We start from the raw sequence: 26,060 nt of genomic DNA, 5'->3' as shown, positions 1-26,060 counted from the left end.
TTATAAAATGTAAGAGGGGAATGAGAGGGAGAGAGAGAGATGGATGCTCACAAAAATCCTGTAAGCTAGACACTGTAATTATCTATAGTTTATAGATGATACAGATGGAGACATGGAAGCTTAGAACTTCAGAGATTTCTCTAACGTCACTGATCATGACCAGGTCTGCCTGACACAAGAACTTGTACTGTTTACTACTACATTATTCATAAATAGTCCATTTTCCTTTGTATAGCTCTTTACTGGCCTGGAGATGAAAAAATAAAAGTAAACATTTTTGCTATTTCCTCCCAGGAGCTGAGCCTATGCTAAAGCCAAGATAAGATACTGACTCATAAGAGCAGCAACTTAGTCCAGTCTCTAATGCCAGTGTTACGAGTTATGTATCAGGCCCTATGTGAAAACTCCATATAGGAAGTAGCAAAAAAAAAAAAAAAATGAAGAAGTATCTAAGTAACTCATTGGCTACATCCCAAATACTGGGCAAATGTCTACGTATGTGTACTTCCAACACACACCGAAGAAACGGATGGACCATAGTGGCCAGGTAGAGATCCTACTTCCAAATGATGAGTCCTCTGATGCATTATATATGACTGTCCTCTTTATTTCAATTTAATTTAATCTGACAGAAAGGAAATGTAGGAAGAGGGGGGAAAGGATGGAGAGGAGAGTAAGAGGAAGGAAGAAAGAGACTGAAATGTTAATACCATTTATATATGGAGGTAGAATTTTAGGATTTTTGTTTATCTTTTCTAAATTTTCTACCATTAACAGAGTTATATAATCACAATTATAAACTAGGTATAAAAGCATATGATATTTTGACGTCCCAGGGTACCCTACAATGGACTATTCAGACACCATTTTGATATTGCCTCTTCCTAAGCAGAGAAAGAACACATTATGGAAGACTGGTCATCATTTCCCATCCAATTCAGTCTGCTTTGCTTTCATGAACTGTAGGTCAAATTGTGTATGGATGAATTGGCAGAACTTTATATATTCATGAACACAGATTGAAAGTCAGAAGAATGGTGAACTCTTCCTCTTATCAGAAATAGTAAATGTGTTCAAAATTTTCAACGAAGATAAAAATTAATAACCACGTTAATCTTGTTATTCTCTAAGAAGACAAGATTGGAAAGTCACTTTGTATGAAAGTCTTTATAAAGACTTTACAAAGAAAAAATCATCATTAGTTGCAATTCCCTTACCATTTTCACTATAATGCCTCTACCAAGTATATTTTACCAAATTCCATGCTCATATGGCACATCTGTTTGTGGTATTTTATTTTTCCAGCCTGATATTAGAGTAACCTTTTTAAATGAACTGACTGCTTAATTGCATTATCATGGGATCTGGTAAGTCACAGCCACAGGAAGATAATTCCTGTAAGGAACCAGAGAAACAAATTTTTTTTATATCATCTACAATTTATGCCTCCACAATGTACTCTGTAATAAAGTTTTTCATGTAATTCCGAAAAAGAATATTGAAAACAAGCTCCAGCCTGTCAAATAAAATTCTAAGTAACAAGCTTGTCTGCCACTATTCTATTAAAATGTTCTACACTTTGAGATGTCCTTATTTCTGAAGGGCAAATGAACCTAGCAGTTGACTGAGTGATTATGACTTCTGATTCAGAGCTCATTTTTTAAAACATGAGCTGTTTAATGCTTGCTGATTGCCATCACTAACATCCCCTTGTTTTCAATACAGTCTTCTCATTCACCGACTGAAGCCTGCCCTGCATCCAGAGAGCCCACTTAAAGAGACTCTGCAGCTAAGTTTCAATTCCCAGGATGGCAAAAAGACTTACTATAAAATTAATTTTCAAAGACATATACAGAATCCTCTATTTTCCTATTCCAGATGTAAATTTTAAGAGATGGTTTGAAGAAAAGGATCCTTAATAACGTAGTGAAATGAAAGGAAGTTACTGCCAACAAGAGACTGTACTTCATGTAAAATATGTCCCATATGGGCGTCCAGGGGAAAAGCTGTAGCAGTACAAGCAGTTATTCTCCTCCTCTGAAAAGTTATAAAAACAAAGCCAAACAAAATAACAACAGCAAAACGGTCCACAAACAAATCAATCTCTCAGCATTGTCTTCTTTATTAAAACTTCTGGGATGTTCCTGAAATTCTGAATATACTGTCTTGTGGTTATAAAATGGCATCCTGGATTTTATGGGTTTATAGCCTAAATGCAAAAGTTAGAAACAATCATGTATTATGGTACAGAGTCTCCTGCAGTTTTCAAATATCATGTACATCCTCCGACCTTTATCTGACTACAGCAACAGCTCTTTGACAAGAGAAGATGTGACTATCCCACATTCTAATGTCTTGGAGGATGTGAGGGCTAGCCCATCTTTGAAAAGCTATTTTTATAGTAACTAGAAGATGCAGAAACCTCCAATAAGGCTACAAGTTTGTCTCTCATCCACTGCATCCTCAAGTGCTTTATCACTTGTCATTTTGAAGATGATCATTAATCACAGCACTTTGCACACAAGCCAACTTGTAACCTATGGGCTTTTTACAAACATAACAAACTACATCCATAAAATGCAGCTGTTGCGAAGAGAAATGAGACCGTTTATCATAATATGAGTTAGCGGTCTAAAACAGGAAGATAAAGATGACTATTACACCAGTTGAAAATGTTGGTGTTGTTTTCTTCTTCCTAAACTTTATTTGATATCTCAAGTATCGGGTATACAGCAAAAAAAAATTCAAGGGCCAATATTAAAAATCATGAAGAGATGGATATCAAAAATAGAACTGGTATATATAAATTAGCATGTATATTATACCAAAAGGCTAAGTTTGTACCTATGCCCGTACAAACCAACCTAATTGGTGCTTTTTTTAATTTTAGTTGTCAGTTACAGAAAACAACTCACTGCAACAAATATTGGTTGGATGCTTCTGGACAAACACTCATCTCACCTCACAGCAACCTGCAAGTTGGACTTAGTATTTCGAAACATCACAGACATCCAAACATAGATCACATAGATCCAGCTCTTCAATGTATGATCCACACACAAAAAAATGTGTTATTGAAGTTTTTATGAGAAGACTACAAAGAGGATTTATATTTCTTACAGTGTAGCTAAACTTCCATTGTCTTTCAAAATATTCTCTCTCGATACAGCCTCTCTTTCTCTCTCCAAGTCCAGCTCTTCCAGTCCCTCCAGTTAAGCTCTGGGACTTAGACCTGAGCTTCCTTTCTTACACGAAGCAATTGAGATGTGTAGCTCCCCAGCCTGTGTGCTTTACCCATGGGACTAGGTAGCCACCTCCTTGGAAGGCAGAGAAAATTGAAGGATCAAGTATTTTATTGCTGGACAAAGTGGCTCACCCCTGTAATCCTAGCACTTTGGGAGCTTGAGGTGGGTGGATTACTTAAGTCCAGGAGTTTGAGACCAGCCTGGGCAACATGGCAAAACTCCCTCTCTACAAAAATTAACTGGGTGTGAGAGCACATGCCAGTAGTCCCAGCTACCCTGGAGGTTGAGGCAGGAGGATCACATGAGCCCGGGAGGCAGAGGTTGCAGTGAGCCAATAGTGTGCCACTGCACTCCAGCCTGGACGATAGAGCAAGACCACTTCTCAAAAAATATTTTTTTTTCATAGTTTTAAGGACATACAAGTATCTCAAGAGCAGGAATGCTAAGTTAGCCTTAAAAATGAACTGGATCCAAAAATGGGAATGTCACCAGAAATACTAGGAAACTTCTTCAGTCTTGTCTCAGCTTCTCTCTTTTCATTTACTCTTTTCTTCTGTCTAGGTTTTCCTCTCTTCTCCTAATCTTTCTTGTTCTATAAAGAGTGAAGGCTTCTAAGAGAGAAGTCTTTGTTATAGGGACCAGGGGTTTTCAAGTCTATTATACATCAGTATGTTTTACTAACATAGATTCCTGAGCCTCACTCACAAAGATTATTGTGATTTCATAAGTCTGTTAGGGCTTGAAAATCTTTAATTTTGAAAGCTCCTCAATTGGCTTAGGGTAAAGATTAATCTCCTGAGACAAAGAGCCCCTCTCAAAAAAAAAAAAAGTACACACACACACACACACACACAATAAGAAATGTATTTATTTTCTCACTTAACTGTCCTAACACCAGGATCCAGATTGGCAGGATAGCTGGGCTCTGCCTAATCATTAAAGATCCCAATTTCCTTCCATCTTATTCATCCAAGGGACCAACTTACAATCAAAAAGCACTTATAAACATAATGTCCTTTGTTTGGTCAAAGTGGAGCCACTGTCACATTCACTTTACAACTCTCGGAAGAGAAAGATTAAAGGTTCAAGCTCAGCAGTTTTATATATCAGCAAGCAGGGCAGAAGTTGCCCACACCACTTCCACCCTGATTCTCATGAAAACAACTTAATCATTTGTCTGGGAAGCATAGTCTGTATCTGGACTGCAATGTGCCCAGGAAGAAGTGAAAAACAGATTTGAGGAGACTCGCACACCCCCACCATAAGAGCGTCTAACACATAGGCAAGCTTGGGAACTACTGTATAGAAATAAATGATGATGACCTTTCCACCTCTACCCTTCATTTCGCACAATATCAGCTGTCATGTAGAGGAGAGAGCCCTCTACCTGGTGTCAGAGCACCCACGTACAAGCCCTAGTTCTGCCACCTAATTGTGTGATCTCAGACAGATCATTTAATAAAAATATTTTGTGCCAGGCTAAATACTGAGTGCATATATCATTTCTTTTAACCTTTATAATGCAAGGCAAAATATTTTTCACTCTACTTTAAAAAACAAAGTGTCTTTTCCCACCTCACACTGTTATATATGATCAAAACTAGATTTCAAACACTGAAGTGCCCAAAGCACATCATTTTTCCCTTCTGCCATATTTAACCTGAGTCTCCTTTTCTCATAAATGGGAGAAAATATCTACCTCAATGAGTTATTGTGAGGTTTAAATGAGCTAACTTAAAAGTACTAAATAGACCTTAAATCCCAACATAAATACATTATTTTCTTTTGTAGACACAAAAGTTCAAACTAATTTGCCATTCTGGGCCTGTGTTTTGAGTTCTATTCTGGCAATGATGATGAATTTGTGCTTTTTCACTCACAATCTCTGGTTCTGTATTCCGTGATCAATGGCATCCACTGCAAGATGACAGTTCAGAGTTAACCTGTGGTCACAGAACTAAACAAAGCCAACTGGCCCATATGGGAATTGAATTAATGATCTGGAACTGATAAGCACTGTACTCAGATGAGCTGAAACAACTAGACGTCGACTGTCATCATGAAGTCACGGACTAAAGATGATAAGATTCGGGGAAGAGCAATCTCTCTTTGTTCCTCTTGTATGTCCATTCATTAAAGGCTTGCAAATAAAACTGGCTGTCTTGCCAGCAAATGGCCTGTTATCATAAACCAAATTAAGGTGAATTTCAGCACACTTCTCTATTTCATATTCCAGTCATATTATGAACGAACTTACCTTTTCTTTTATGAAGGTTGAAAATTCCAGCCTATACATCATAAGTTGCAGAAAAGCAAAGAATAAAATGAGACACCAAACAAGGTAAACACATAATTCCCTTCCATCGCATTCCTACCTGACCCTCTCCCAAACAGGCAGAAACATTTGCAGAAAGAGTAAAATAAATATAAGGTGAAATGCACATTATTACCGCCCATGGCTTCTAGAAGGCTTTTAAGTATGAATATATATGGTGGTGGGTATTACATTTTTTATTAAATAGAATTATTATCTTTTAAAATTAAGACAAAAAGTCTCATCAAAAGGGTCCTAAAATCTCTGGAAATTTCCTTAATAACCAGCACCACTCAAATCTAGATCCTCCAAAACTGCTCTTCCACAAGCACCCAGGGATTGGGCTCAAGATTTTCCTGATTTTCAGCTCTATATTATTTACCTGCTCATAAAAAAAAAAATACTGTACCCTCTTCTGTGAAGGAAAACATCCTATCTTGTTCAGGATGGAGTAATTTCACTTACCAAACTGAAAAATCTCACTCTCCATCTCCTACCCTCGCCCCTGAACAGTGTGTTTTGCTAACAAGCCACTCTTATGTATCTACCATAGGAAGGGAAATGGAGAGAAAACTAATTTCCCCTTAGTATAAAGAATCTCAATTGTCTAAGAAAGCAAACCTTTCTTCCCAAAATGAGTCTAACACACACACACACACACACACACACGTACATGTACATATATATATGTATAAGGTATCATTATTTCTCCTGAAAGACCTATTTCAGATGACCGCAAATTGAGAAAACTAAAAAAAAAAATTTTTTTTTAATGTTTTGGCATTTGGAGAATCTAAAATTTCAAATTTAGCAAAGAAGTAAATTGCCTTCTCACTTCATCTGGATGAGAATCATCTGCAGCAGACTATGAGAAATAAAAAGCTTTCCCTTTTTTACTGGGTTATAAGCAGAGGAGATCCAGGAGTTGGACTATATCTCCATTTTCACAGATTTTGTTATAGTGCTTTAAACAATAGACTTTTTTGCACAACCACATGTAGGGATATATGCCATATAGTATCTATTGCACTAGCTACTTGCCAACTCATTTCTAAATTCTATTCTAAATATAGAGACTAAAGTGTGAAGCTAGGTGGGTCCAAAAAAAATTCAGCTTATGAAACAGAACATGGGGCAACAATTACGTTCCCTGAAGCAGCAGCTACTAAATATCCTTCTAAGTCTCTTCAGTGGCTAAGCTGAGAAACTGATGATTAAGGGCACCAAGGCTTTGGTGTCTTGCTAGAAAGGGATAATCGGTGACTCTGTGTTGCAACGGGTCCAGTAGATCCACGGAACCTAGAAATGCAGAATTTTTATGATAATTACTAAAACATTAGAAAAATATTTATAAATGTACTAATGCCTTCAACTAACGTAAGAACTTTTTTCTAAGCTAAGAAAAAATCTAAATAACCCAAGTAATTTAACAAAGATTGGGTTCTTTTACAAGTAATCATAAAACAGAAAGATTAAAACGAGCTCTTTGGTCACTCCTGGAAGGTTTAGCAACAAGAAATGTGGGTAAAACACATAATTTGAAATGATATAGAGCTGGTTTCCACTACTTACTAGCTGTATGATCTTGACTAGTCCTAAATTCTAAATTTTAGTTTGCTCTCCTGTAAAATGCAGATAACGACACACAGTAAATATCCCTTATCAGAAATGCTTGAGATCAAAAGTGCTTCTGATTTCAGATTTGGAAATATTTGTGCTTTGGATTTCAGAATTTTCCATATTTTGAAATATTTGCATATACATAATGAGATATTTTGGGGATGGGACGTAAGTCCAAACACAAAATTCATTTATATTTTATTCACTCCACATACACATAAACATGAAGGTAATTTTACACACTATTTTTAATAATTTTGAGCACGAAACAAAGTTTGTGTACATTGAACCATCAGAAAGCAAAGGCGTCATCATCTCAGCCACCCATGGGGAGAGTCTGTGGTTGTTTAGCATCACCATCATTCCTTACTCTGCATTTACACACTACCAATAGGCAATCATTTTCTTACACTTATTCACACATAATGGTAAATACACCATTTGTACGATGAAAAAGCAATGTCTTCAGGGTAAGTAAGCATCCCAGCAGCATCACCAGAATACCTATATCAGCTGTCAAACAACAGCAATAGCAAACAACAGGCAGGCCTTCGGTCTCCACCTCCAATGCTATGTTTTGATTAAAAGGTTACTGTACACCACGTTTTATTTTTTTAGATGAGAAGACACATCAAAAGCAGTTGAGCAAACAGGAACTGGGTTCTCTAGGGTTGAGGAGACATTCTGCCGAATGGCTTTTAGAAAACCTTTCCCCCAGAGTCATCTGCCTTATTAACAAAATTTTTTCATCTCAGGAGCCTCCCTTGGATTCTATAAACTGACACCATTTCCTGTTCTGTTACTAATGCACACTGTGCTGGTCCTTCAATAAGCCCATCACATATTTTCATCATGCTGCCTATAGATACTTTTTCTGCAATATTAACAATGTCCTCCTCATATCATGGTCAGCTTGATTCAGAACTATTTCAGCTATTTCACCATCAGTCAATACATAAACAACTGGAGCCTTATTACTAATGTTAAAACTTCTTCAATGTACATTTCTGCCACTTACTGACAAAAACTCTGAAGGTATATTTTTTGCATACGTAAAGAAGTCAGACATCTGTTTTTCCTCACTTGACATACAAAATCCTCCAAAGTCACCACCTTGTTCATCATCATGACTGAATGTAGTTGCAGGACAGAGGTTGTGCCAGGCATGCACAGCTGGGTCTTTTATCATGTGTTCCAAGCATTGGTAGTAGTATATATGACATCCTTCATGCTAAAGTGCTTTTGAAAACCTTCCAAACCCACATCTCTGTTCATTCCTGCTAACATGCTGTTCAAGTGTTTTATATTTACTCTTCATTGATCTAAGGATAGCCTGACCACATGGCTGAATTAATGAAGCCTCATTTGGTGGAAAATACATAGCATAAATATTATTTTATTATTACTATTATTGTTGATGGGGTCTCACTACATTGCCCAAACAGGTCTCGAACTCTTGGCCTCAAGTGATCCTCCTGCCTCAGCCTCCCAAATCGCTGGAATTACAGGAGTAAGCCACCATACTTTGCCTTTTTTTGTCATAAACATTATTTTTGATGAGAATTTCAGCTAGAAATAAGCAGAACACTTGTCAAACAATAACAAAATCTTAACAGTTGTCATCCAGTCCAGCTTCCCTGTAGTGACCATGAGCTGCTGGTACAAAATGTTTGTAAAAACAATCAGAAGAGATACCCCGGTTATCCATGCCTGTTTGTTAGCATAATCATGGACTGGTGAGCAATTCAATCCTGAAAATCAGTGAGGATGCAAGTTTTTGCCTATCATTGCAAGTTTACATTTATGCATGCCTTCTATATTGGCACATCCCAGCACAGTTATTCTGTCCTTGGCATTCTTAATTACTGTAGGTACTGTCTCATCAGTTGAAATCTGTGTCTTTCTGGGGCAATAACACCAAAACAGTGACATTTCATCTGCATTACAAACTCATTCTGATGTAACATTTTCATCAGTGATGACCTTGGTAAATTTGTCAACGAACTTCCGCACTGCTTCATGATCAGCAGATGCAATGTCATCAGAAATCTTCAAAAATTTAATGCCATGTCTTCTCAAATTTTTGCAACCAGCCTATTGAATAGTCACAGTTCCCTTCAATTTTCAGCTTATTGTGAGAGATCTTTGCTTGTTTCATGAGCATACCATTAAGTGGCATGTGCTCACTGTGATGCTGATGGATCCACTCCTTCAATACATAATCAAGATCTTCATTTTAACTTTATGTAGTGTTTTTTTAAAATTTTTCATTTAATTCTGTTTATCACTTTCAGCATAGAATTTCAACAGTTTTCCTTCTTTTTCTTCAGGTCATATAGAGTGGTCATTCCTGCACCATAATCTTCTATAAGACATTTCCTGGCTGGGTGCAGTGGCTCACACCTGTAATCCCAGCACTTTGGGAGGCCGAGGCAGGTAGATCACCTGTGGTCAGGAGTTCGAGACTAGCCTGGCCAACATGGTGAAACCCATCTCTACTAAAAAAAAAGTACAAAATTTAGCCAGGCATGGTGCCATGTGCCTGTAATCCCAGCTACTCAGGAAGCTGAGGCAGGAGAATGTTTGATCCCAGGAGCAGAGGATTCAGTGAGCCAAGATCGCACCATTGCACTCCAGCCTGGGTGACAGAGTGAGACTCCATCTCAAAAAGAAAAAAAAAAAAAAAAGCATTTCCCACTTATACCACTGTTCATTTTCTCCAACAGCTCAACTTTCTGTGCTATAGATAAACATAAATGCTTCTTCTTTTTCTTATCGCCGTTACACATAGGGGTATCTGCAGGCTTTTTTGACATTTTCAACAATGTCTTCACACCACAGAGGAGAAAATAATCAAAAGAATACAGTGGGTAATATGCATAGGTCTTAACTCTGTGTGGGGCATTGTGAAGAAATTGCCATTGGCACATTTGGCCTGCACACGAGCCATTTTATTATTCTTCAAGAGCATGCTTGCGTAGGTGAATCTGGGTGTGCGTGGAAATGATGTATTACAGCTGAAGGGAACTAGGAGGGTCTTTTCCCCTTGGGGACAACAAATAAACTGTGTGTTGTGCACCTGAGTTTTGACTACAACCCATTACATGAGGGCAGGTCTGAAATGTTCTACTTATGGAATCATGTTGATGCTCAAAAACTTCTGGATTTTAGAGCACTTTGGATTTCAAATTTTTGGATTAAGGATGCTCAACCTATACCTAAATTTCTGAAGATTTGCAATGTTAAATAAAAAGTGCAACGTGATCCTGTAGATTCAGCTACTCAGGAGGCTGAGGCGGAAGGATTGCTTGAGCCCCAGGAGGTCAAGCCTGTCATGGGCAACACAACAAGACTCTGCCTTTAAAAAAAAAAGTACCTTGCCCAAAATGGATATTAATTTAGTAATAGCTATCATTTTTACTAGAGCTAAGGTGGCAATGGTGTTCATAAAAATTTTAAGTCCTAAATAAAACCCTCAGAAAAGAATACCTTCACTATTTACTGTAAAATATAAGCACTCCGACAATCCTGGGGCTAGTGGATGGTGTTTATCAGCAGAAAAAGTAAAAAAGACTTTGGCACCTTCCGAATGTAATCTTACCATCTGAGTAACTAATTGTGAAGAAGCCAGGTAACATAAAGCCGTCCTGTAGGCCAGGGTTTCACAGCCTTGGCACCACTGACAGTTGGACCAGATGATTTCTTGGTGTGGGGGTGCTGCCCTATGCAATATAGGGTATTTAGCAGCATCCCTGGCCTCTACTCCCTAAATGACCTTCTCATTTATGGCAACCAAAAACGTCTGCAGGCATTGCCAAACATCCCTTGGAGGGCAAAATCACCCTGGCTGAGAACCGGTCTTGTTAAAGGGGAATGGCATGTGTATGCTCTATTTTATGCTGTTCTGAGCCCTCTGATAGTAACTTACAGCTGGAGTCATTTTATGTGTCCTAACATTCAACCAGGTAAATAAGATGATTAAAGATAAGTCAACTAATCAGTTTAGATGTTTACTTGAGAATTAAATGACTTGTATTTAAAGACATTGGTTTTAGCATTATAAAGAAATGGTTCTGAATCCAAGCTCTCGTACTGTTCTATCTATATAACTAGGGACAAGTTACTTATGTTGGTCTCGGTAAAATAAAAATAATAGTACTTAAATGATACCAACAATAGTAGTAATAGTACTGACCATATTTACGTTGCTGGGACCCAATTCTCTTGTAGATAATATTCACAAAGCTTAACTGCTGACTGAAATGAACCTTACAGCTTGAGATGATAGTGACGATAAATTTTTTAACCAGTTTATGATTAACATATGACATGCCATATATATTTAACGTATACAATGGGATGTACATGGCAATAAGTTCACACCTGTGAAACCATCAAACTCTCATAACTATCAATGTAATAAATTTATCTATCACCTCCAAAAGAATCTTCTCACCCCTATAATGCTTCTTTTCCTTTTGTGGTAACAGCACTTAACATAAGATCTATCCTTTTAGGAAGTATTAAGGATACAATACAATACTGGTAATAATAGGCCCTACATTGCACAGTAGATTTACAGAACTTATTCATTTTGCATAACTGAAGCTTTCTACCCTTTGACCAACATCTCTCCATTTTCCCTTTCCCCTGCCCCTGCTACTCTCTGCTTCTATATGTTTGACTATTTTACAATCCACATGTAAGTGAGATTATACAGTATTTGTCTTTCTGTGTCATGTTTATCTCATTTTGCATCATTTTCTCCAGGTCTTTTGGTTGTTGCAAATGGCAGGATTTCTTTCCTTTTAAAAAAATGAATGATATTCCATTGAGTGTATATACCACATTTTCTTTATCCATTCTTCTGTTTATGGATATTTATGGTGTTTCCGTATCTTGGCTAATGTAAATAGTGCTGCAATAAGCATGGGGTTGTTTCAAAATTCTTTTCAAGATCCAGATGTCAATTCCTTTGGCTATATATCCAGAAGTGAGATTGCTAGCCCCAGTGGTAATTTTTTTTAATTTTTTGAGAAACAGCCTTCTTGTTTTCCATAGAGGCTGTACCAATTTACAATCCTGCCAACAGGGTACAAGGGTTTTTTTGGTTTTTTTTTTCCACCACATCCACTCCAACATTTGTCCTTTCTAACAGGTGTGGCATGATATCAGCCATTCTAACAGGTGTGACATGATATCTCATCTCTGATGATTAGTGATGTTGAGCACATTTTCAAATAAATCTTGGCCATTTCTATGTCTTCTTTAAAAAAATGTCTATTCATATCCTTAGCCCATTTTAGAAACTGGATTATTTATTTGTTTTGTTGTTGAGTTATAGAAGTTCTTTATAATTTGGGGTATTAACACCTTATCGGGTATATGGTCTGCAAATATTTTCTCTTACTTCATTAGTTGCCTTTTCAGTACAGAAGTTTTCAGTTTGATGTAATTCCACTTGTCTGTTTTTTATTTTGTTGTCTATGTTTTTGGTATAATAATCAAGAAATCATTCCCCAGTTCAATGTTTAGAAACATTTTCCCTGTTTCTTCTAAGAGTTTTATTGCTTCCAGTTTTACATTTAAGTCTTGAAACCACTTTGAGTTAGTTTTTGTATGTTATTTACAAAATTTATTTTAACTTCCTGAGTCTTTTCAAATAACACTTAGCTTAAAACACAAATATACTGTATAGTTGTACAAAAATATTGTATTTCTTTATATCCTTATTCTATAAGCTTTCTTCTATTTCTAAAAGTTTTTTTTAATTTTTAAACTTTTTTGCTAAAAACTAAGAGATAAACATAAATTAACCTAGGCCTACACAGGGTCGGGATCATCAATATCAGTCTCCCACCTCCATAACTTGCCCCACTGGCAGGTCTTCAGGGGCAATAACACATGTGGAGCTGTCATCTCCCATGATAACAATGCCTTCTTCTGAAACACCTCCTGAAGGATCTGCCTGAGGCTGTTTTACAGATAACTTTTCTATGTAGAAGGATTACATTCTAAAATAATAATTAAAAGCATAATATAGTAAATATATAAATCAGTAACAGTTATTTATTATCATTATCAAGCATTATGTACTCTACAAAATTGTATGTGCTCTATTTTTAAACAACTGACAGCACAGTAGGTTTCTTTACGTCAGTGTCACCACAAACACATGAGTAATGTATTGCACTATGACATGGTGATGGCTACAACATCACTAGGCAATAGCAATTTTTCAGCTCCATTGCATTATAATCTTATGGGACCACTGTCATATAAGCAATTCGTCACTGACTAAAACATCAATATGCAACATGTGCTTGCATATTACATGGTAATCAAATGTATACATTTCAGTTGAGTAATAGCTACAACTGGAATTATGGTGTCATGAGATGTAATTGTGTTCAACTTAGACACTCCTAGTTTTGCATAGTGGTTGTACCAGTCTACATTCCCACTAGCAACGTTTGAGGAATCTGGTTGCTTCATATTCTCACTGCGACTTGGTATTGTAAATCTTTTTTAGCCATTTCTTGGTGTGATGTGACATCATAATGTGGTTTTAAGTTGCATATTCCTAATAACTAATGAGGTTGAGCATCTTCTCATCTGTTCGTAGGCATTTTTGATACCTACTTTTTGAAGTCTTATTCAAATATTTTGCCCATTTTTCTACTAAGTGTTTTGTCTATTGTTTTCATATATTGTAGATAGCAGTCCTTTAATAGGACTGCAAATACCTTCTCTACTCTGTACCTTGCCTTTTCATTCACTAAATGGCATCTTTTAAGGAACAGAACGTTTTGATGTTAGTATAGTTCAAATGATCAGTTTTTCCCTTTTGGATTAATGCTTTACTCCAGGTGACTGGACTCCTTGCTGCTCCTCATCATACCAGGCACTTCCTACTTCTTTACTGCCTACTTGCATACATATATGACTCATTCCCTTCAAGTCTCTCTGTTCAAATGTGCCCTTTTCAAAGGGCTCTTTCCTGGCATATCTGTATAAAATAAGAACCCTTACCCACCCTGCCCCATCCCTAGTATTTCCTACTCCCTATCTCTGCTTTACTTTCTTCTTATCACCCATAAATACCTGATGTACCATTTATTTATTATCTCTCTTCTCCACCCACATATTACAATGTAAGCTCTATGAGAACTGGACATTTGTCTGCTTTGACCAATCCCAAGTGTCCAGAACAGTACCTGACACATAATAAGTCTCCAAAAATTTTTTTTTGCTTTATGAATGAATAAACAATGCCTAAGTATAGATTTATTATTATTTATCTTTCTCATGGCTCTGTATGCTTTTTTTTTTAATATGAGTGTTAAAATCTTTGTTCAATTCTGCCTCCTAATTCACTCTCTAGTCTACACTGCATATTAGACATGTCAGAATTTTTAGGCCTGTTTCACATCTTCTCACATCTCTTAAATATTTTCTGCCCCTTTCCTTACTATGCTACTTTCAGAATTATTTCCTCAGAACTGTCATTCAATTAAACAATTCTCTCTTCAACCTTGTCTACTCTACTGTTAATTCATCCTTGACATTTTTATTTCAATACCTACCCCTTGTATTTATATAATGTTTATTTGGTTATTTACAACCTGTCTGCTGTTTCCTTCTGATGCTCTGCTCTTGTTTTGTGGATTGTCTTATTTCTCAATAGATAATTTTTGAACATTTTAGGCACACTTATTTTAGAGCTTTTCTTAGATAATTCTGGTTCTTCTTAGGTATGAATACTTTCATTTATTTCATTTGTTTACCTTGTTGCATGATTTGTCATATTTCCCATATTCAGTGGGATTTATCATTTACAAAAGTTACATGTGTCCTGGACTATAGAGGTTTACCACTGTGGATTAAATTTATATTTTCTTCTGCTAAAGTTTTTTAATGTTCACTGGTTTCAGAACAGTTTTTATGACATTCTTAGCTGCAAATTTCTGCACTATTTGGGAGATAAATTTTGGCTACTATTAAAGCACAGCTTGGGCCAAGATGGGAGGATTAGGCCATCTCCACTATTTCAAAAGTACAAGGCATCCTCCACCTCTATCAGGAACCTACACTGGAGTTTCATACAAAAGTCCAACTATTAATAGAAGTATAGCATCTTCCAGGCATTTTCTGTTGTGCATATATAGCTTGGTTATCCAATGTAAGTATTCCATAGGTAGTTGCAAATAAGGCAAGAGTGCTCAGAGGGCAAGTCAGGAAAAGTGAATTGAATTTAACATATGTTATGTGACAGTCTATTTTTATGATATATTTGGAATTATTTATTCTATTGACACCAAATAGCATAATTACTATTTGCTTAGAAAATTGGAAGAAAATGCAAAGTCTTTCTGGTTTGTTATTCTTTCTTGCACTCAAAATTCCAAAGTCATTTAGTAAACCTTTATTGACAGTCTGCTGCATATAAAGCACTATTCTACATTTGTAAGTGTAACAATCATTCCTGGATAAAATCTGAACATTTCTATATAAAAGAAGAAATCAGGGAGTGGGAGAGCTTAATAGCCAAATAATCAATGAGAAGAACCACAACTTCTTAGGAAAATAATTTACCATAGTAATGATATGTTGACCTCCATTTACAAAATTGATATTATTTAATTTTCCTATTTATTTTGTCTGTTTATTTATCAGAAGTGATAGATTTGTCATGATCTATTTCCTTTCTTGCCCAGTTCCTATTGTTAATGACAGCATGCATTTTGTAAGATGATTGGACAGGGATTAGGAATGGTACATGGCTAAAAAATGGTAAAAAGCTGATAGACTGTATTAAAGTTCTGCACCATGAACTTTGCCTCATTAGAAACCTAGCAAACTGAGCTAACTAGCTATAAGCAGAAGCTTTTTTAAGGACAAGACATTACATTGCAGCAGATAAGCAGGCTATCAGCAGCACCATAGCAGAGTCTGATGACGCTCTAGAGGGAGGTAATTCTGTCCACATTATCCATAGTTGTAAAAACACCGGGGAGTTGGTATCTGAGCCTGATTCATGATGAAAAGACTTAAAGGATGTAGACCTGGGAGCCAGTAAGACAAACAGCACAAGCCACCAACAGTATTTTTGTAGGGATACTTCTGTATTTCAGAGCACAGATTTTTATATTAGAATTACTGGTGGCATTGTCATTCATCATTACAAATGTTTTCTTAATATCTTCTAGGGGAAAAAAAAGGAATTTCTTGTACCTAAAACATACATTAAAGCAAGGTTGAATTAGGAACGTGTCTTCCTGTAACATACATCAGCATTTTTATTAATCTTGACCATACCATAGTCCTCTAAAAAAAAACAACAACAAAAAAAAAAAAAAAAATGAAAAAACAAAAACAAAAAAAAAACAGCCCTCATTTTGAACTGTTCAAGGTCAAATGTTTTCAAAATTGGATCCAGGAGAAATCATTTGTTTAGTCATTAAATTCTTTTATTTCAGAGTAATCTTTGCAAGAAGAAAGGAAGAAAAATATTCTAAGTCTATTATAGTTAAAGACCTCACCATTAGAGAATATTATAAATACTTCTATGCAGATAAACTAGAAAACCTAGAAAACAGATAAATTCCTAGACACTTACACCCTCCCCATAGTGCGCCAGGAAGAAATTCTATCCCTGAAAAGACCAATAACAAGTTCTGAAATTGAGGCAGTAATAAATAGACTACAAGCCAAAAAAAAAAGCCCAGGTCTAGATGGATTTATAGCTGAATTCTACCAGAGGTACAAAGAAGAGCTGGTACCATTTCTACTGAAATTATTTCAAAAATTTGAAAAGGAGGTACTCCTCACTAATTTATTTTGAGGCCAACATCATCCTTATACCAAAACCGGGTAGGGATTCAACAAAAAAGAAAACTTCAGGCTAATATCCTTGATGAATACTGACGCAAAATTCCTCAACAAAATACTGGCAAACCAAATCCAGTGACATATTAAAAAGCTTATCCAACATGTTCAAGGTAGATTTTATCCCTGGGATGCAAGGTTGGTTCAACATATGCAAATCAATAACTGTGATTCATCACATAAACAGAGCTAAAGACAAAAACCACATAATTATCTCAATAGATGCAGAAAAGGCCTTCAGTAAAATTCAACATTCCTTCATGTTAAAAACTCAGTAAACTAGGTGTTGAAGGAACATATCTCAAAATAATAAGAGCCAGCCATATATGACAAACCCAGAGCCAATATCATACTGAATAGGCAAAAGCTGGACGCATTTCCCTTGAAAACCAGCAAAAAGACAAAGTTGCCATCTCTCACCACTTTTCTTCAACACAGTATTGGAAGTTCCAGCCAGGATGATTAGGCATGAGAAAGAAATAAAGCGTATTCAGATAAGAAGAGAGGAAGTCAAACTATCTTTGTTTGCAGATGTCATAATCCTGTATCTAGAGAACCCCATTGTCTCAGCCCAAAAGCTTCTTAAGCTGATATGCAAATTCAGCAAAGTCTCAGGATACAAAATCATGTGCAAAAATCGCTAGCATTCCTATACACCAACAATGGGCAAGCCAAGAGCCAAACTATTAATGAACTCCCATTTACAACTGCCACAAAAAGAATAAAATACCTAGGAATACAGCTAACAAGGGAAGTAAAGGACTTCTTCAAGGAGAACTACAAACCACTGCTCAAAGAAATCAGGGAGGACACAAACAAATGGAAAAACATTTTATGCTCATGGATAGGAAGAATCAATATCGTGAAAATGGCCAACTGCCCAAAGCAATTTATAGATTCAGTGCTTTCCCCATCAAACTACCATCGACATTCTTTACAGAATTAGACGAAACTATTTTAAAATTCATATGCAACTAAAAAAGAGCCCGAATTGCCAAGACAATCCTAAGCAAAAAGAACAAAGTTGTAGGCATCAAGCTACTCAACTTCAAACTATTTGACAGGGCTACAGTAACCAAAACAGCATGGTACTGGTACAAGAACAGACACATAGACCAATAGAACAGACTAGAGAACCCAGAAATAAGGCTGCACACCTACAACCATCTGATCTTCAACAAACCTGACAAAAACAAGCAATGGGGAAAGGATTCCCTATTTAATAAATGGTGATGGGAGAACCGGCTAGCCATATGCAGAAAATTGAAACTAGACCTCTTCCTTACACCATATACAAAAATCAACTCGAGGTGGATTAAAGACTTAAATGTAAAGCCCAAATGTAGCCCTGTCAAATAGATTGAAGTTGAGTAGCTTGATGCCTCCAACTTTGTTCTTTCTGCTTAGGATCGTCTTGGCTATTCCGGCTCTTTTTTGGTTCCATATGAATTTTAAAATAGTTTCTTCTAATTCTGTGAAGTTTGTCAATGGTAGTTTGATGGGGAAAACCCTAGAAGAAAACCTAGGCAATACCATTGAGGTTATAGGCATGGGCAAAGATTTCATGATGAAGGCACCAAAAGCAATTGCAACAAAAGCAAAAATTGACAAGAGGGATCAAATTAAACTAAAGAGCTTCTACAGAGCAAAAGAAACTATCAACAGAGTAAACAGACAACCTCAATATGGGAGAAAATTTTTGCAAACTATGCATCTGACAAAGGTCTAATACCCAGCATCTCTAAGGAACTTAAACAAAATTACAAGAAAAAAAAACATTAAAAAGTGGGCAAAGGACGTGAACAGACGCTTCTCAGAAGAGGACATATATGAGGCCAACAAACATATGAAAAAAAGCTCAACATCACTGATCATTAGAGAAATGCACATCAAAACTACAATGAGATACCATCTCATACCAGTCAGAATGGCTATTATTAAAAAGTCAAAAATCAGATGCTGGTGAGGTTGTGGAGAAAAGGAATGTTTTTACACTGTTGGTGGGAGTGTAAATTAGTACAACCATTGTGGAAGACAGTGTGGTGATTCTTCAGTGACCTAGAGGCAGAAATTCCATTCAACCCAGCAATCCCATTACTGGGTATATACCCATAAGAATATAAATTTTTCTGTTATAAAGACACATGCACATGTATGTTAATTGCAGCACTATTCACAATAGCAAAGACATGGAATCAACCCAAATGCCCATCGATGATAGACTGGATAAAGAAAATGTAGTACATATACACCTTAGAATACTATGCAGCCATAAAAGGGAATGAGATCATGTCCTTCCCAAGGACATGGTTGGAGCTTGAAGCCATTATCTTCAGAAAACTAAGGCAGAAACAGAAAATCAAATACCTCATGTTCTCACTTATAAGTGGCAGCCGAATGATGAGAACACATAGACACATGGAGGAGAACAACACACACTGTGGCCTGTTGGAGGGTGAGGGGTGGGTGAAGGGAGAGCATCAGCAAGAACAGGTAATGGATGCCAGGCTTAATAGCTGGGTGATAGGATGATCTGTGCTGCAAACCATCATGACACATGTTTATCTATGTAACAAACCTGCGCACCGTGCACATGTAACCCTGAACTTAAAATAAAAGTTGGAATTTTTTTAATACAAAAAATACAAAAATACAAAAATATACAAAAATTACAAAAATACAAAAAAATACAAAAAATGCAAAAATACAAAAAACAAAAAATACAAAAGTACAAAAAAATACAAAAATACAAAAAAATACAAAAAAAATACAAAAATACAAAAACTACAAAAAAATACAAAAAAAAATACAAAAAATAAAGACCTCGTGATCACCCAAGGAATAGATCCAGGAGTTTTGCACCCTTAGCTACACAGCTTGGTACATATGGGTTTTTCTCATTTTTATTCTCTGCATTATGACTGGTACCTAGTTATAAATAAAATATAATGGGCTATTTTGGTTTGACATGTGATTGTACTGTAGTTGGCATTTTATTTCTATAATTTGTGAACATTTATTTTAGGAAAGCATTTTAAAATGAAATGTAAGAGAAAGTGATTGTTAAAGTTCACTATAAAAGTAAATGGATTTCTTTCAAGAAACAAATGATAGTGCTGTTGTAAAAAATTATCAGTATGAGCCGTTTCAAGCTGCTTTTAAAATTATTGGCTTTTATTTTACATTGATGTGACATCCAAATGATCATTTTACTGTGACATCATCAATCAATCCCTTAAATATGTATAATATCATAACAAAAGACACTATACATATATAGTCTACCTTAAGAAATATTCACAGCTAATTTCTTAAAAAAATACATTGAGACAGTATTCCTTTGAAGAATAAATATTAGGTAATGCAATTTTTTAAAGGTCGTTTTTGTAGATATAAGAATGAATAAAAAAGACCTGAACACTATAAAGCAACAAAAATTTCTATCACTTCTATGTACATATATGTATATGTATGTGTAGATGGATGTGTGTATATATACACACACATACTTCTCTGTATATAGACAGACAGAAAAAGAAAAAGAGAAGCTTACAATGCCACAGAGATGAATTATAATTTAGGGTATATTAAATCACTCAGTGTCTCCCTTCAATTAGTCAACAGTTAACTTCTCATGCATCTATGTTTATTGACCACTTTTTCAAATGGGTTATATCAGAAAATACAACTTAGCAAATGTTAAGGCTCTAAATAGCCAAGTTTTTATCTATCATATAGCCACATTTTCACTCATTCATTAACAAATTTTATTAAGCTCCTACTGCGCTAAGTCCTGGGAGATCCTAGCAAGAATCACAAATCTCTTAAACTATCACAATGGTACTTAACAATTTTCAGAATTGTAAAATACGTGACAAGCTTTTTCTTTTGGTCTTAAATGGAACCAAGAACGTACAAAAGCTGTACTGATATTAATTCTTCCCCCTTTCTAACTACCATCATCACAAGTGCTTGATCTTATATAATGAGATAACAAGGAATTTCATAAATATAGCCTAACCACTACACTATGGAATTTTACAATTCAGTAGAAATAGGTTAACAATCATTATTTATATTTGTCTGCTATTTTACAATTCAAAAAACATGTCACATGCAGTATCTCATTTGGTGTATGTGTGCTGCTATGGTTACCCATATAGAGATACCATTATAAATTGATAAAATTCCTATGAAAATCAACAGAATAAGAACTTCTAAGTAAGACACACATATACAGCAAGGTGTGTATCCAATGCAATTCAAAACTGAAGAAAGATGAGGTAAAGCCTCATGAGTGTGTGGCTGTACAATATGATCAGCACTGAAACATTTTGAAAAAGAGATGAGATTTAAGGATACATTTAACTAACAAAAAGAGTCCACTTAATAGGTTCAAGTAAAGGAAGTTCAGGAAGACATTCCAAGGACAAAGTGCTATTTTGGAAAAGGTACCGAATTTTATAATAAAAATTTATGCTAAGGTTTACAACCATGCCACTTGTCTCATTCTGTAGTGCCTCCAAAAATGTTATTGAGATCAATACCAGATTCTATAAATGAACAATACATAAGTCATCCAATATTTCCATCTCACTTCTTTTATTTCAGGGTTTTAAATCTTTTAAGAGTATTTAAAGAAAGCTGACAAGCAAAGTCATCCAAACATTTCCATAACTAATCTTGTTTTCCAACATATGATGTAAAACCAATGAATCACAGTAACTAACTCAAATAAGTGACCCTGCGTCATTCCTATTATGAGAACAGGCCATCTGCTCATTGTCCTCGAAAGCTAAACACTGCTCCAGCTTAACTTTTTCAGAGCAGTGATTATTCACTTTGGCAAGCATCTCGCGTATTGTTTGTTTCATCACCATAAAGATTCTATTTGGGCATCCAAATGCTGTATATTTTCTTCTCTGGCATTACAGGAGCATTCATTCCTCTTCATAATATGGGAAATTTATTCAATGCCAATTAGAAAAATAAACTCGAAGATGAAAATGGCTCTGTTGCATCAGAAATCATACACAAACTAGACTCTTCCTACTATTAACCAATTACAGAGAAATTTTTTTAATAACGTCTCTTGCTCAATTGCAAATAATAGGTTAAGCCATATGAAATGTTCAATATTCAATTATTTGACTTATTAAAATGTCAATTTTATATCATCCTACCTAATATAATGAACCAGAGATGGTTCATACTTTTACTTACTAATTAAAAGCTATCTATCTTAAAAGACACGTCAATATATTAGACTCTAAGGAAATGACTCATACCTGGCTCCTACTTTCTAGCTATTTCAGATCACGGAAAGCTAAACCGTAAAGTACTCTATTTGCCTTTTGTCCACAGAGTCAAAGTACAATTTTCAAAAAAAATAAAAACATGTTTTCCTTACAATTACAGATGAATACATGTCAAAATGTTTTAGCTCATTAATGAGGGATCCACTAAGATCTTAAAGCTGGTTCTGAGAGTATTTTGAGGAACTGGCATTTATAGGCATTTTGGGAAAACAAAGTAAGGATAAAAATAAGTTTGCTAGGTAAGATACAAATTTGATTAGTGTCTTACAGTGTTATAAAATCATAATCTTTGGGCTTATCTTCTCTTTCTTTCTTATCTTCCCTTTCTGAACAGAAAAATTCAAATTAACATGTGTCTGGACTCCAATCAAATAGAAAATAGCAAAATGAAACACAGATACATTACCCTAGATAATTAAAATATCCTTAGGTAAGCTCATTAAATGAAGCCCCAGGGTGGCAATGAATAAACCTATTGACCCTCGTCCCTTTGCCTTATTTTTGAGTTTTAAATAATATTTCTTAACAATAGTATGAAAAGGAGAACTTTATTGTAGAATACAAGTTGGAATTACTGTCTTAAATTCAACTTTTTTATTATTATACTTTAGGTTTTAGGGTACATGTGCACAATGTGCAGGTTTGTTACATATGTATCCATGTGCCATGTTGATTTCCTGCACCCATTAACTCGTCATTTAGCATTAGGTATATCTCCTAATGCTGTAACTTTTTTTGGCTCGGTGCAGTGGCTCACGCCTGTAATCCCAGAACTTTGGGAGGCCGAGGCGGGTGGATCATCTGAAGTCAGGAGTTCGAGACCTGCCTGGCCAACATGGTGAAACCCCATCTCTACTAAAAATACAAAAAATTAGCCAGACATGATGGCGGGTGCCTGTAATCCCAGCTACTTGGGAGACTGAGGTGGGAGAATGGCTTGAACCTGGGAGGCAGAGGTTGCAGTGAGCCAAGATCGCCCCACTGCACTCCAGCCTGGGTGCGACAGATCGAGACTCCCTCTCAAAAACAAAGACAAAACAAAACAAAATTCAACTTTTATTTGTGGAATTTATTTATCTCCACTATCCTCTTTGCCTAGTTTTTGATCTCAGGACCTTTGAGCTAGCATATTATTCTAAAACAGTAATCCCACAAATTAAAAAAATTCAGTAAACCCATGATCACCTACATCCAGATAATCTTCGCTGGTCATTTCCTATGCTGGATTATTAGAATTTGAACTCATACTTAGGTATAGATTACTGTTTTTTTAGTACCAAGTCAAAGGCTATAAACATTATGTTAACTATTTGATAAACCTCTTTTCATGCATATCCCCCGCCTTCTCAATACCACCACGTCTATACATTGAAAGTTCCTAAAGCAGAAGGGGTTTTACAAATATGTAAGTCTCCTTAAATAGCAATTACAAAGACCTAAATAAAAATTTTGCAATTGCCATCTTTATGCCAAGAAATATGCTTAATATTTATATTCCAAAAAAATACAATCAAATATACTTTCAATTTTAAATATGATTGCCTTAAATAAATTCTGTTTTAAGTCAGTCACTTTTCTAAAAAATTTTTCCATAGGTTATTGGGGTACAGGTGGTATTTGGTTACATGAGTAAGTTCTTTAGTGGTGATTTGTGAGATTTTGGTGCACCCATAACGCAAGCAGTATACACAGCATCCTATTTGTATTTTATCCCTTACCCCCTTCCACCTTCCCTGCAAATTCCCAAAGTCCATTGTATCATTCTTATGCCTTTGTGTCCTCATAGCTTAGCTCCCATATATCAGTGAGAACATATGACGTTTGGTTTTCTACTCCTGAGTTACTTCACTTAGAATAATAGTCTCCAATCTCATCCAGGTTGCTGCAAGTGCTTTTAATTCATTCCTTTTTATGACTGAGTAGTATTCCATTGTGTATATATATATATATATACATATATATGTGTATATATATATACATATATATGTATATGTATACATATATACACATATATATGTGTGTATATATGTATACATATATATATACATATATATGTGTGTGTATATATATACATATATATGTGTATATATGTATACATATATGTATACACACATATATATGTATATATATATATATATATACACACCACAGTTTCTTTATCCAGTCATCAACTGATGGGCATTTGGGTTGGTTCCACAATTTTGTAATTGTGAATTGTGCTGCTATAAATATGCATGTGCAAGTATCTTTTTCATATAATGACTTATTTTTCTCCGGGTATATACCCAGTAATGGAATTGCTGGATCAAATGGTAGTTCTACTTTTAGTCCTTTAAGGAACTTCCACACTGTTTTCCATAATAGTTGTACTAGTTTACATTCCCACCAGCAGTTTAGAAGTGTTCCCTGATCACCATATCCATGCCAACATCCACTGTTTTTTTATTTTTCTATTATGGCCATTCTTGCAGGAGTAAGGTGGCATTGCATCGTGGTTTTGATTTGCATTTCCCTGATCATTAGTGATGTTGAGCATTTTTTCATATGTTTGTTGTCCATTGGCATATCTTCTCTTGAGAATTGTCTATTCACGTCCTCAGCCCACTTTTTGATGGGGTTGTTTGCTTTTTTCTTACTGATTTGTTTGAGTTCATTATAGATTCTGCATATTAGTTCTTTGTCAAATGTATAGATTGTGAAGATGTTTCTCCCACTCTGTGGGCTGTCTGTTCACTCTGCTGACTGTTCCTTTTGCTGTGCAAAAGCTATTTAGTTTAATTAAGTCCCAGCTATTTATCTTTATTTTTATTAAATTTGCTTTTGGGTTCTTGGTCATGGAATCCTTGCCTAAGCCAATGTCTAGAAGGGTTTTTCCAATGTTATCTTCTAGAATTTTTAGTTTCAGGTCTTAGATTTAAGTCCTTAATCCATCTTGAGTTGATTTTTGTACAAGGTGAGAGATGAGGATCCAGTTTCATTCTCCTACAGGTGGCTAGCCAATTATCCCAGCACCATTTGTTGAAAAGGTGTCCTTTCCCCACTTTATATTTTTGTTTGCTTTGTTGAAGATCAGTTGGCTGTATTTGGGTTTATTTCTGCGTTCTCTATTCTGTTCCATTGGTCTGTGTGCCTATATTTATATCAGTACCATGCTGTTTTGGTGACTATGACCTTACAGTATAGTTTGAAATCAGGTAGAGAGATGACTCCAGATTTGTTCTTTTTGCTTAGTCTTTCTTTGGCTATGCAGGCTCTTTTTTGGTTCCATATGAATTTTACAATTGTTATTCCTAATTCTGTGAAGAATGATGGTGGTATTTTGATGGGGATTGCATTGAATTTGTCAACTGCTTTTGGCAGTATGGTCATTTTCACAATATTGATTCTACTCATCCATGAGCATGGGATGTATTTCCATTTGTTTGTGTCATCTATGATTTTTTTTCAGCAGTGTATTGTAGTTTTCCTTGTAGAGGTCTTTCGCCTCCTTGGTTAGATATATTCCTAAGTTATTTATTTATTTATTTATTTATTTATTTATTTATTGCAGCTATTATAAAAGAGACTGAGTTCTTGATTTGATTCTCCACTTGGTTGCTCTTGTTGTATAGAAGAGCTACTGATTTGTGTACATTAATCTCGTATCCAGAAACTTTCCTGAATTCTTTTATCAGT

The 26,060-nt window shown here is 35.6% G+C and overlaps 1 protein-coding gene across 1 annotated transcript in view; it reads right to left on the bottom strand.

Moving 5' to 3' along the window:
* The window catches only part of PLCZ1 (phospholipase C zeta 1), a 170,252-nt gene that overhangs the window by 127,694 nt on the left and 16,498 nt on the right, over positions 1–26,060 (bottom strand). The gene's annotated exons all lie outside the window — the stretch shown is intronic.

This window comes from Symphalangus syndactylus, chromosome 5, assembly GCF_028878055.3.
Source record: "Symphalangus syndactylus isolate Jambi chromosome 5, NHGRI_mSymSyn1-v2.1_pri, whole genome shotgun sequence".
Taxonomy (NCBI): Eukaryota; Metazoa; Chordata; class Mammalia; order Primates; family Hylobatidae; genus Symphalangus; species Symphalangus syndactylus.
This window is presented reverse-complemented; position numbering and strand designations above follow the sequence as displayed.